The 12,116-nt window shown below is 39.6% G+C and overlaps 1 protein-coding gene across 1 annotated transcript in view; it reads right to left on the minus strand.

Moving 5' to 3' along the window:
• The window catches only part of LOC143756664 (pre-mRNA-splicing factor RBM22-like), a 34,969-nt gene that overhangs the window by 19,140 nt on the left and 3,713 nt on the right, over positions 1–12,116 (minus strand). The window lies entirely within an intron of this gene.

Genomic DNA, 12,116 nt, shown 5'->3' on the forward strand with positions numbered 1-12,116 from the left:
GGCTCAAAGTACTGTACAGGCCAAGAAATAATTATTCTTCTGTGGTCATGGAAGATACCCTTTTCTTAGAATAAATTAATAATCAAAAGAGTTCGTTGGAAGAACTGATTAATTGATTGTAATATTAATTCAGCCACATCAAGTTAATCCAATTAACTGACCCAAATATTTATAATTAATAATAACAAGATATTATTGATTATTAATATTTCCAAAAAGCTGAGTTCCTTACAAATCGCACAACCTATTTGATATTCCAATTAAATAGGATACTCAGTTAGGCTACTCATCCCAACCAACTATTAAAAAAATGTTTACTTGTAAGCGGTCTTTTTACATGTTAGTTTTTTTCTGTGAGCGGGAATTGAAAACCAGGAGTGGACTTTTAGCGAAGTGATTACAGAATGCTTAGAGTGGAGAGAGGAACGTGCTTTCGCTCCACTCCAGGCTTTGATCACATCCCCCTCAGCAAGGTGAATACACCTCGTCTTTCCTTAATTTAAGACCTATTCAAACTAAAATTAAGACATTACACTATTTGAGAAATGAAAGCCTATTTACGGCCTTAAAATTATGAAAAGTGAACTTCTTGTGGACAATTCAAATGTCTGGGAGCGCTCTGGCGGTGCAAAAATGTATTACAACTAAATTCAATGCACGCCATTGACGCCACCTAACAGAGCAAAATGTTTCACTCGGTTACGCAATTTTTAACGGTTAATCGGTTAATCGGTTAACCATGGACACCCCTATTTTGCGCACAAAAAGTATTCTCGTCGCTTGCTAAACTTAAGATTGAGCCACTGTAGTCACTTGGACTATTTTAACGATGTCTTTAATAACTTTTCGGGGAACAAGTTTCAATCCCTCAGAAGCCTATGGAGGAGTGATCCAGTTCTCAGATTTAATCAAAAATATCTTAATTCGTGTTCTGAAGATGAACGAAGTTCTTACGGGGTTGAATAATATGAGGGAGAGTAAATACTGACAGAATTTACATTTTTGGGTGAACTATCCCTTTAAGAAAACGTGCATGTGTTCTTTTGCCTTTTTAAGAAACCATTTTATTTGTTCTTTTTGTGCCGTAGTTTTTCACCTGGATTTAACAGCGCTTCGTCAGAAGTACAAACACAACAGCCGTTTTTTTAAATCCTATCCTATGGTTGACACAGGAGTAAACACGAGTAAACACGGTCACTAGTGGGTTGTGACGGCTGTCAAGCAAAATGTGGAGCGGAGATTCGTTCCATGTGTTTCTGTCAAAAAACAAATTGATAATTCGGTAAATTAAAATTTTTATTTAACAGAATTTATCAATTTGTTGCTGCTGTGGTTGTTTTATTTCACATCCTTTCTAAAAGCGTGCAGCCATGCACATACACAAGCACGCGAGGACTGAATTGAGCTCTCTTTCGTGTCTGAATGGACAAATACACACAACATTATGTCTAAACGTCTGTTTTGGAGAGTATTCACGTAAACTATGTTGGTTATGTCTTAAACAGTTGTGAGTGTATCGGATGTGCATCAGTGCAATTGGATCCGCATGTCATTGGACATGATCCGATGTCTTAAAGTGACAGTGGGTAATAAACCTAAAGATTTGAGAGAATCTCTAAATTAATGCAATACTAAACCCATTATATTTTATTACATCAAGAATTTTTTAGTTTTAGTCTAGTTTTAGTTGACGAAATACAATAAGATTTTAGTCGATTAAATCTACAGTAGATTCTGATGACTAAAATATGACTAAAACTAAATGGGATTTTAGTCAAAAGACTGGCTAAAACGAAATCAAAATTTGCTGTCAAAATGAACACTGGGCGGAGCATGAGGAATATGACATCATACTGCTTAGAAAATTGTACCGGCTTGATTGTTGAGGATAATAAAAAAAAAAGGAGTGTTGGAGCCATTTCCTTGTTTTGTAATTTAACTTAATAATTAATTACTTTATTTTGTTTCACCTTAAATAATTTGCATGATTATTTTATTGATTTAGATACAAAATATTAATGTTATTATTTTGGTTAATTTGAGTATTTTTTTGGGACTTTTATTTTGAAAGTATTGAGCACCTGTTTGCACCTATATAATGGTGGTCACATTTAGGACAGGCAGGCACTGGGAAAGGTTGTTGGTTTTTTACCACACACACACACACATACATACAGGGTAAGAGAGGCTGCAGACGACATTTGTTTGTACGCTTGCTTATTGGAAATAAACCGCATGAACGATATGCTTGCCTGGACATTGGACTCTTTTGCCGTGCCCGTGCGTAAGATTCGATCTTTCAGTGCCTCAGTGGCCGTTTGATTTTGAGTTTGTTTATCTTCTTTTGATTTCTTGTTTGAGTTAAATTGGAGGACAAATCGCCACTACAAAAGTAAAAAACCCACCTTAATGTGGAGATTTATGTCGATGGACTTTGTGGAAGCTTGGATCACTTACAAGAAGGAGGATTGTGGAGTATGTTGTTGAAAACCACGTCGTTGCCTGGAAAGACGGTGGCACACGGACATCACACAAAGCTGTTCAACAGTCGGTATGTGAAAAATGTTTACTATGAAGCTGTATTGGAAGATGGCTTAGCTATTGGAGCGTTGGATTCATTGTTTCACTGCACGAGGTTGAATATTGGATGTTTTAAAGGATTTTGAGGGACTTTGGAGGATGTGTAGCGGTTGCGCAATACCTCGACAGAGACATTCACGTCATTCATTCATAAGAAAGCTATGTCATTGAAGCGTCTCAATGCAACACACGATGTTTCTCCGTGCTACTTGTGAATGAATTGAGTGAAAGTTAAGCTGGACTTAAAAGGGATTTGAGAACAAAGAAACAATGTCGCAACAATCTAGCACATCAAGAGTGAAGAGCGACGCTCTGTCTACGCACTCTGTAAAACGAAGCGGCAAGTTCACCGAAAAAGGGTTGGCATTTTATGCAAAAACGTGCCAAGAAAAGAGGTCTTTGAAATGCAAGCAAGCTAAGAAGTACATGGAACAAATTCGTGTCTTGATGGAATCCACTGATAATGTGAACTCTGTGCAATCTCAGTTGGGAAAATGCATTAAGTGTTATGAGGAAGCTAATAACATGCATGAATCCTTCTTGAATTTGAATTTGCCAGAGAGTGAAGTTCAAAGACAAAATAAGTATTTTCTTACAAAAATGACCATGTTCTGTGATTTCACTGAAGAAGTAAAGGGCTGGTTGTCTGAAGCTGCTCACCCATATGTACCATCGGTTGATATCGATGCTGAACATCCTGACAACCAAAGTGTAACTTCTGATGGGATTAATCCTGAAGACAGTGCATCTAACATCTCATTTGTAAAGGAGAATAATTCCAGATTACACTCTCAAGTATCAAGAGTATCCTCAACTTCATCTGCAAGGATAAAAACAGAAGCTGATAAGGCAGCACTTATGGAACGCATGGCCGCATTAAAAAGGAAACACTTGTTAGAAGCAAAAGAAGAGGAATTAAGGAAGGAAAAGGAACAGTTGGCTCTGGAAACCGATCTTGCTGCAGCCAATGCTAAACTTCATGTGCTGGAAATGAATTCAAAGTGTGGTTCTAAAGGATCTGACGGAATGAACTCCTATTATGAAAGGAACAAGCCAAGAACAGGCCGCCTGAATCCTCACGCTGATCATTTCATTCAAGAACACAGTAACATAAAGAATATTCACAGTGAATCTCACCCTGAGTCACATGCTCTGATTGTCAGACCTAAAAAAGTGGAACAAACAGACACCAGACTTGCAACAAGTGACACCCAAACACAAAGGACACCAATGGTTCATGATGCTCAACAAATAGGACGCCAATCCTATCTTAACCCAGCATGCAATGATAACACCCAGAATGATATTGTGAGCATTATGCAACGACAGAACGACATCACCACATTGTTGGTTCAGCAAAATTTAGCATCTGCTTTGCCAATGAGAAATATTCCTGTGTTTGATGGTGACCCCCTTCAGTTTCAAACTTTTATTAGAGCTTTTGAAAACTGTGTAGAAGAAAAGACTAATAATATGAGTGATTGCTTGAACTTTTTGGAGCAGTACACCAAGGGTCAGCCAAGAGACCTGGTGAAAAGTTGTCAGCACCTGCCTCCTCAGCAGGGATACCAAAGAGCTAAATCCCTTCTTGCAGAACATTTTGGTAATGAGCACAAAATCGCCTCTGCTTATATGGACAAGATTCTTACATGGCCTCTCATTAAGCCAGAGGATGTGAAAGCACTACAATCATTTTCTCTGTTTCTTCGAGGTTGTTCGAATTTAACACAGCAAATTATGTATATGAAGGAGTTGGACATGCCATCCAACCTCAGAAGCATTGTGATGAAATTGCCTTATAAGCTAAGGGAAAAATGGAGAAATGTTGCATGTGATCTGCAGGAGCAAAGTGGAGACAGGGCTGTATTCACTGACCTTGTGACCTTTGTTGAAAAACAAGTAAGAATTGTCTCTGACCCTCTGTTTGGTAACATACAGGATTGTCAACCTACCAGCTACATTAAAGCCTCCAAGGCTGGTCATGCAAAGCAGAGAAGAACTGGAAGCACTTTTGCAACCAGTGTCAGTTCAGTAAAAGAAGGAGATAAGATCTACATTGACGATAAGATCAAGTCCTCCTCTGCCCAAAGTAATCTTAAATGCTGTTTATTCTGCCAACAGAACAATCATGCTCTGGATAAATGCTCACGGTTTAAGTTGAAGATGCTGGGGGACAAGATAAGTTTCATAAAGGAAAATGGAATTTGTTTTGGTTGCTTAAAAGTTGGTCACACAAGCAAAGACTGTAGGAGTCGTTTGGATTGTAGTGTGTGTCACCTGAAGCACCCATCAGTCCTTCACATTGAGGGAAAGGGTACATCATTCAAAGAAGTACAGGAGTCTGTGAGCCTTCCACTGAGTGTGTCAACTGGACAACAGACATGCGGTCATATAGGGGCCGGTGAAGAGGATGATGCTGTCTTCTCAATTGTTGCAGTTCAGGTTAAAAGCAAGAGGAGTAATACAGTGGTTCAGACCTACGCATTTTTGGATCCTGGGAGTTCAGGTACTTTCTGCACTGTTGATTTGGCAAGGAGACTAGGCCTAAGAGGAAAACCAGCAAACATTCTATTAAGGACAATGGGTCAAAAGAAAATTGTGAGTACTACTGTTTTGTCTGGTTTAGAAGTGTCTGGCATGGATACTAATGATTTTATTGGGTTGCCTAATGTTTTAACTCAAAAGATTATGCCAGTGTCAAAGTTGAACATTCCACGACAAGAGGATGTGGCTAAATGGTCTTACTTGAGGAACATAAAGCTTCATAATGTGGATGCAAATGTGGATTTGCTCATTGGAACAGATGCAGCAAAGGTGACGGAACCCTGGGAGCTGATTAACAGTCAAGGTGAAGGACCATATGCAGTTCGAACAAGAGTTGGCTGGGTAATTAATGGACCGCTTCGAGGTGGAGGTAGCAATAGAGTAAAGACTGGCTGCTCTGTTGTTACAACCAATCGTATTTCTGTGGAACATCTGGAGGAAATGCTCATTAAACAATATAACCATGATTTTAACGAAAAAACATCAGAGGAGCAATTGGAAATGTCAAGAGAGGACGTTAAATTCATGAAGATTGTGAGTAGTACAGCAGAATTGAAAAATGGACATTATTGCATTGACTTACCTTTCAGAGAAGAAGATCCTGTCTTACCAATTAATCGCTGTGTTGCTGGACAGCGCCTCCAAGGTTTGAAGAGGAAGTTTGAGAGGAACGATAAGTTTAAGGAGGAGTACACCTCATTTATCGGTGATATGTTGGTTCAGGGCTATGCTGAAGTGGTACCCGTTGACCAACTGGAACAAGAGAATGGAAAAGTCTGGTACATCCCCCATCACGGAGTACATCACCCCACTAAAGGAAAGCTGAGGGTTGTGTTTGACTGTGGAGCCAAATACAAAGGAACATCACTAAACTGTCAGCTCTTGCAGGGTCCAGATCTCACCAACTCTCTTTTTGGGGTCCTCATTCGGTTCAGGAAAGAACATGTTGCTGTCATGTCTGACATCCATGCCATGTTTTATCAAGTACAGGTGCCTGATAAACATGTGAACTTTCTTCGCTTTCTTTGGTGGCCTAATGGCAATACTGATCAAGAACCAGTGGAACATCGAATGAAGGTACACTTGTTTGGAGCTGTATCGTCCCCAAGTTGTGCAAATTATGCCTTGAGAAGAACTGCAGAGGACAATGCGTTGGATTTTCCAGATGAAGTGATCAGTACAGTTCGTCATAATTTCTACGTGGACGACTGCCTGAAATCCATAGCCTCAGAAAGAGATGCAATTCAAATTGCAAAGGACTTGACTGTGCTCTGTGACAAAGGTGGATTTAGTCTCAGAAGATGGGTGACTAATAGCCGCTCTGTGTTGACGTCAATCCCAAGTAACATCAGAGCAACAGAGACACAAGAACTGGATTTAGACACGGACCAGCTTCCTATTGAAAGAGCACTTGGTCTGCAATGGTGTGTTGAGTCTGACAAATTTAGGTTTAGGACTTCGGTACAGGAACGGCCACATACCAGAAGAGGTATTTTGTCGGTGGTCAGCTCATTGTATGATCCATTAGGTTTTTTGGGTCCTTTTATCATGTCAGCTAAGTTAATGTTACAGGAGCTCTGTAGAAGAAATTTGAAGTGGGATGAACAAATACCCCCTTCCTTCTCTAAGCAATGGTCTGACTGGCTAACGGATCTCCAAAAAATGAGTGGATTCAAGGTGGATCGCTGCATTAAACCACCTGATTTTGGAACATCTGTAACAGCACAAATTCATAACTTTTCAGATGCCAGTCAAGTTGGATATGGTACGGTGTCTTACCTGAGACTGAAAGTTGTTGACAAAGTACATGTTTCATTTCTTGTGGGAAAGACTAGAGTTACACCCCTGAAGCAAGTCACCATTCCTCGTCTGGAGCTCGCAGCAGCAGTTCTGGCTGTCCGAATGGACAGAATGCTTCAGAAAGAGTTACAGTGGCCGCTTAAGAGGTCAGTGTTTTGGACAGATAGCACAACCGTCCTCAAGTATATCTGCAATGAAACTAGACGTTTCCATACTTTTGTTGCAAACAGAGTTTCGATTATCAGAGAAGCCACCGATGTTGACCAGTGGAAGTACAGGTCCTTCTCAAAAAATTAGCATATTGTGATAAAGTTCATTATTTTCCATAATGTAATGATAAAAATTAAACTTTCATATATTTTAGATTCATTGCACACCAACTGAAATATTTCAGGTCTTTTATTGTTTTAATACTGATGATTTTGGCATACAGCTCATGAAAACCCAAAATTCCTGTCTCAAAAAATTAGCATATCATGAAAAGGGTCTCTAAACAAGCTATTAACCTAATCATCTGAATCAACTAATTAATTATAAACACCTGCAAAAGATTCCTGAGGCTTTTAAAAACTCCCAGCCTGTTTCATTACTCAAAACCGCAATCATGGGTAAGACTGCCGACCTGACTGCTGTCCAGAAGGCCATCATTGACACCCTCAAGCAAGAGGGTAAGACAGAAAGAAATTTCTGAACAAATAGGCTGTTCCCAGAGTGCTGTATCAAGGCACCTCAGTGGGAAGTCTGTGGGAAGGAAAAAGTGTGGCAAAAAACGCTGCACAACGAGAAGAGGTGACCGGACCCTGAGGAAGATTGTGGAGAAGGACCGATTCCAGACCTTGGGGACCTGCGGAAGCAGTGGACTGAGTCAGGAGTAGAAACATCCAGAGCCACCGTGCACAGGCGTGTGCAGGAAATGGGCTACAGTTGCCGCATTCCCCAGGTCAAGCCACTTTTTTGAACCAGAAACAGCGGCAGAAGCGCCTGACCTGGGCTACAGAGAAGCAGCACTGGACTGTTGCTCAGTTTTGCATGTCATTCGGAAATCAAGGTGCCAGAGTCTGGAGGAAGACTGGGGAGAAGGAAATGCCAAAATGCCTGAAGTCCAGTGTCAAGTACCCACAGTCAGTGATGGTCTGGGGTGCCATGTCAGCCGCTGGTGTTAGTGCACAAGAGCAGGGCCAATGCAGCTAGCTATCAGGAGATTTTGGAGCACTTCATGCTTCCATCTGCTGAAAAGCTTTATGGAGATGAAGATTTCATTTTTCAGCACGACCTGGCACCTGCTCACAGTGCCAAAACCACTGGTAAATGGTTTACTGACCATGGTATTACTGTGCTCAATTGGCCTGCCAACTCTCCTGACCTGAACCCCATAGAGAATCTTTTGGATATTGTGAAGAGAAAGTTGAGAGACGCAAGACCCAAGACTCTGGATGAGCTTAAGGCCGCTATCGAAGCATCCTGGGCCTCCATAACACCTCAGCAGTGCCACAGGCTGATTGCCTCCATGCCACGCCGCATTGAAGCAGTCATTTCTGCAAAAGGATTCCCGACCAAGTATTGACTATTGTGTGCATAACTGAACATAATTATTTGAAGGTTGACTTTTTTTTTTTGTATTAAAAACACTTCTTTTATTGGTCGGATGAAATATGCTAATTTTTTGAGACAGGAATTTTGGGTTTTCATGAGCTGTATGCCAAAATCATCAGTATTAAAACAATAAAACACCTGAAATATTTCAGTTGGTGTGCAATGAATCTAAAATATATGAAAGTTTAATTTTTATCATTACATTATGGAAAATAATTAACTTTATCACAATATGCTAATTTTTTGAGAAGGACCTGTATGTGAGCTCTAAGATCAATCCTGCCGATGAAGCATCTCGTGGACTGAGAGCAGAGGAATTTCTCATACACCAGAAATGGATTAAAGGTCCAGAGTTCCTCTCTTTGTCAGAAGAGGAGTGGCCAATCACTGATGTGGATATAGCTGTGATTCCAACTGAGGACCCAGAGGTCAAAAGAGAAGTTGCTGTGAATGCTATTGTCAAGCACTCAGAAGATCCCACAGACTATCTCGTTAATTATTTCTCATCTTGGAGGAAGCTTAGAACATCTGTTGCCTGGTTTCTCCAGCTTAAAAGAGTTCTTTTGCTCCTGAGCCAGAAGAGAAAAGAGTTCAAATCTACTGAAAGTAACAGAGACATAGGAGTCAAAAGTTTTGTTGAACAGAGACTTCAGAGCTTCAAAGCCACTCTTGGAGGGAAATCCTTAACTCCAGAAAGTTATGATGAAGCAGAGAGGCAATACTTCGTTTTGTTCAAAAACACAGGTTTAAGAGTGAAATTGCCACCCTGAAGAACGGCTTGGTTAATGTCCCCAAGGACAGTTCATTGTACAAGTTGGATCCTATACTGGAAGGCAGTGGTGGTAAGTAACGAAGTAGAAATACTTCGTTACTTTACTTAAGTATTTTTTTCGGGGATCTGTACTTTACTTGAGTATTTTTTATTTGCATCTACTTTTACTCTTACTCCACTACAATATTGAAGACAAAGTTTACTTTTTACTCAGTTACATTTCCCCATGCCTGCTCCAAGTATTTATTACACTGGCTTTCCAAACCAATAAAAACTTGGTTTTATTTTGAAAAAAAGAACGCGCAAGCTCTTTGCCAGCATAAGCTCACATAGCAGTCAGTTCGCCATTGTGGAAGATGACCGCAGAAACAGGTGAAGGTGCAGCTCTGCCCAGCAATGACCCAGAGATTCCCGCTTACACTGTATCTTGCAGATCTTCTGTTTGATGCAGCTAATGTTATGGAACATGTCTATTGCAGAGCTGCCAACTCTCACTCATTCAGTGTGAGACTCACGCAATTGACACTTTCCACACGCTCTCACGACACACATCCATTTTCTCACGCAGAGAGATTTTCTCAAGCGAAGCAAAGAGGACACTGACACCAACAGACAAGACAGAGTAGGTTACTTTTGATATGGAACAAATTCTCAGCTCTCAGATTCTGTCAATTTTATTATGAAATTCAAACAATAAATACCGTTTTGGAGCTTTTAAATGTGATGTGACAGATAGCTAGCGCCTGCTATGGGGTGCCGTTAATCTCTTTACTACTAGTTAGTTGTAAATAAACACAAATGAACAATAATAGGTAGCCTATGTTGAAAGATACAGTACAACTTACCAAAATGTATATACCTTATACATAATATCAATAAATCAGTGTTTTTCAACTGCGGATAGAGGTCAATAAAACAGCTGGAGAACAATATCACATAACGTTACATTTACCCCAGGAAAAAAGAAAAAAAACATTTAATGACCATAGTATGTTAGTTGGCTAGAAAAATTTGTATTTTATAATATATGTAATATTAGTATAAATTAGTATTTTGTTAAATGTGCACTATATATTTATTATATTTTTACTTATATCATTAAAATATTATAAAGTTGTTATTATAATAAAAATCACATGTATTTTTAACATATAATAATACCAGCTGACAGGGCTCTCTGTAGCCTATGTTTACAGAATTAGGTGAGATTTTCTTAATTTAAAAATTAACATGCATCTACTGTACCAAATATTTATCAAAATGAATCTATTGAATCAAGATCGGAATCAAACCACAATAATTTAATTGAAATTGTACAATTTGTATCAAAGAATGGCCTACCAGTCATTGCACCATAATATGCTGTCACTAAACTTAATGAAATTGTTTAGAATTGATGCAAGGTGCTTCATTGTCTCTTGACTGATTGCAAATCTAACAAATTCTTAATTGCAGTATCTAATAATTTGTTCAATTAAAACAGATCAATTGTTTTGGGAGTGATATGCAATGTTTAATTATTGATATTTACAGTTTGAATATTTACTTTTTACTTTCGGTACTTAAGTACGTTTTAAATCGGATACTTTTGTACTTTTACTCAAGTGATGTTTGAATGGAGGACTTTCTACTTTTACTGGAGTCATTTTTTATTTAGGTATATATACTTTTACTCGAGTATAATTTTTGAGTACTTTTACCACCCCTGCTGGAAGGTGACATTCTCAGAGTCGGGGGTCGTTTACACAAGTCTGCGTTACCATCAGAGATTAAACATCCTGTTATCCTTTCCAAAGATCTGCATGTTTCCCAGCTGATTTTACGTCACATCCATCAACAACTAGGACACGCTGGTAGAAACCACATGTTGAACAGACTTCGACAGAGATATTGGATAATCAATGCCAACTCTGCTGCAAGAAAAATAATTGCAGAATGTACAACATGTAGACGCTATAGAGGAAAACTTGGAGAGCAGAAGATGGCAGACTTACCCGAAGAAACGGTTATGCCAGACAAGGCTCCTTTTACGGATGTGGGAGTTGATTATTTTGGCCCCATAGAGGTTAAAAGAGGAAGAAGCTTTCTAAAAAGGTATGGAGTGCTTTTCACTTGTTTGACCAGTCAGGCAATACACCTGGAAATGGCATACTCTTTAGATACGGACTCCTGTATTAATGCTTTGAGGAGATTTATTTGTAGAAGAGGTCCGGTGTCCAGCCTAAGGTCAGACAATGGCACGAATTTCATTGGAGCAAACAAAGAGTTAAAGCAAAGTCTTGCCGCTTTGAATAATGCAAAAATCCAAGGTGCTTTGGTTCAAGATGGGATTAAATGGAGCTTTAATACACCTACAGCCTCACATCAAGGTGGTGTTTGGGAGCGTCTGATCCGCTCAGTAAGAAGCATACTCACTTCGGTTCTTGGGCAGCAGGTTTTAGACGATGAAGGCATGCAGACGCTGTTTTGTGAGGTAGAGGCAATACTAAACGACAGACCCATTACAAAGGTCTCAGATGACCCTAATGACCTTGAGGCCCTCACACCAAACCATATTCTTCTGTTAAAAGGAAAACCCATCTTCCCACCAGGACTCTTCGCACAGAGTGACCTGTATATCAGGAGAAGATGGAAGCAAGTACAGTACATCACTGAACTTTTTTGGAAAAGATGGACATTCGAATACTTACTTCTAATGCAGGAAAGACAAAAATGGGCTATACCAAGAAGAAGTTTCTCTACTGGGGATATTGTCATCATTGCTGTTGCCACGGCACCGAGAGGATCCTGGATGATGGGCCGAGTCCTGAGTACTAAGTCAGACTCC

Source organism: Siphateles boraxobius, unplaced genomic scaffold (assembly GCF_051911475.1).
Source record: "Siphateles boraxobius isolate OS27281-9 unplaced genomic scaffold, OSU_SipBor_1 3, whole genome shotgun sequence".
Classification (NCBI taxonomy): Eukaryota; Metazoa; Chordata; class Actinopteri; order Cypriniformes; family Leuciscidae; genus Siphateles; species Siphateles boraxobius.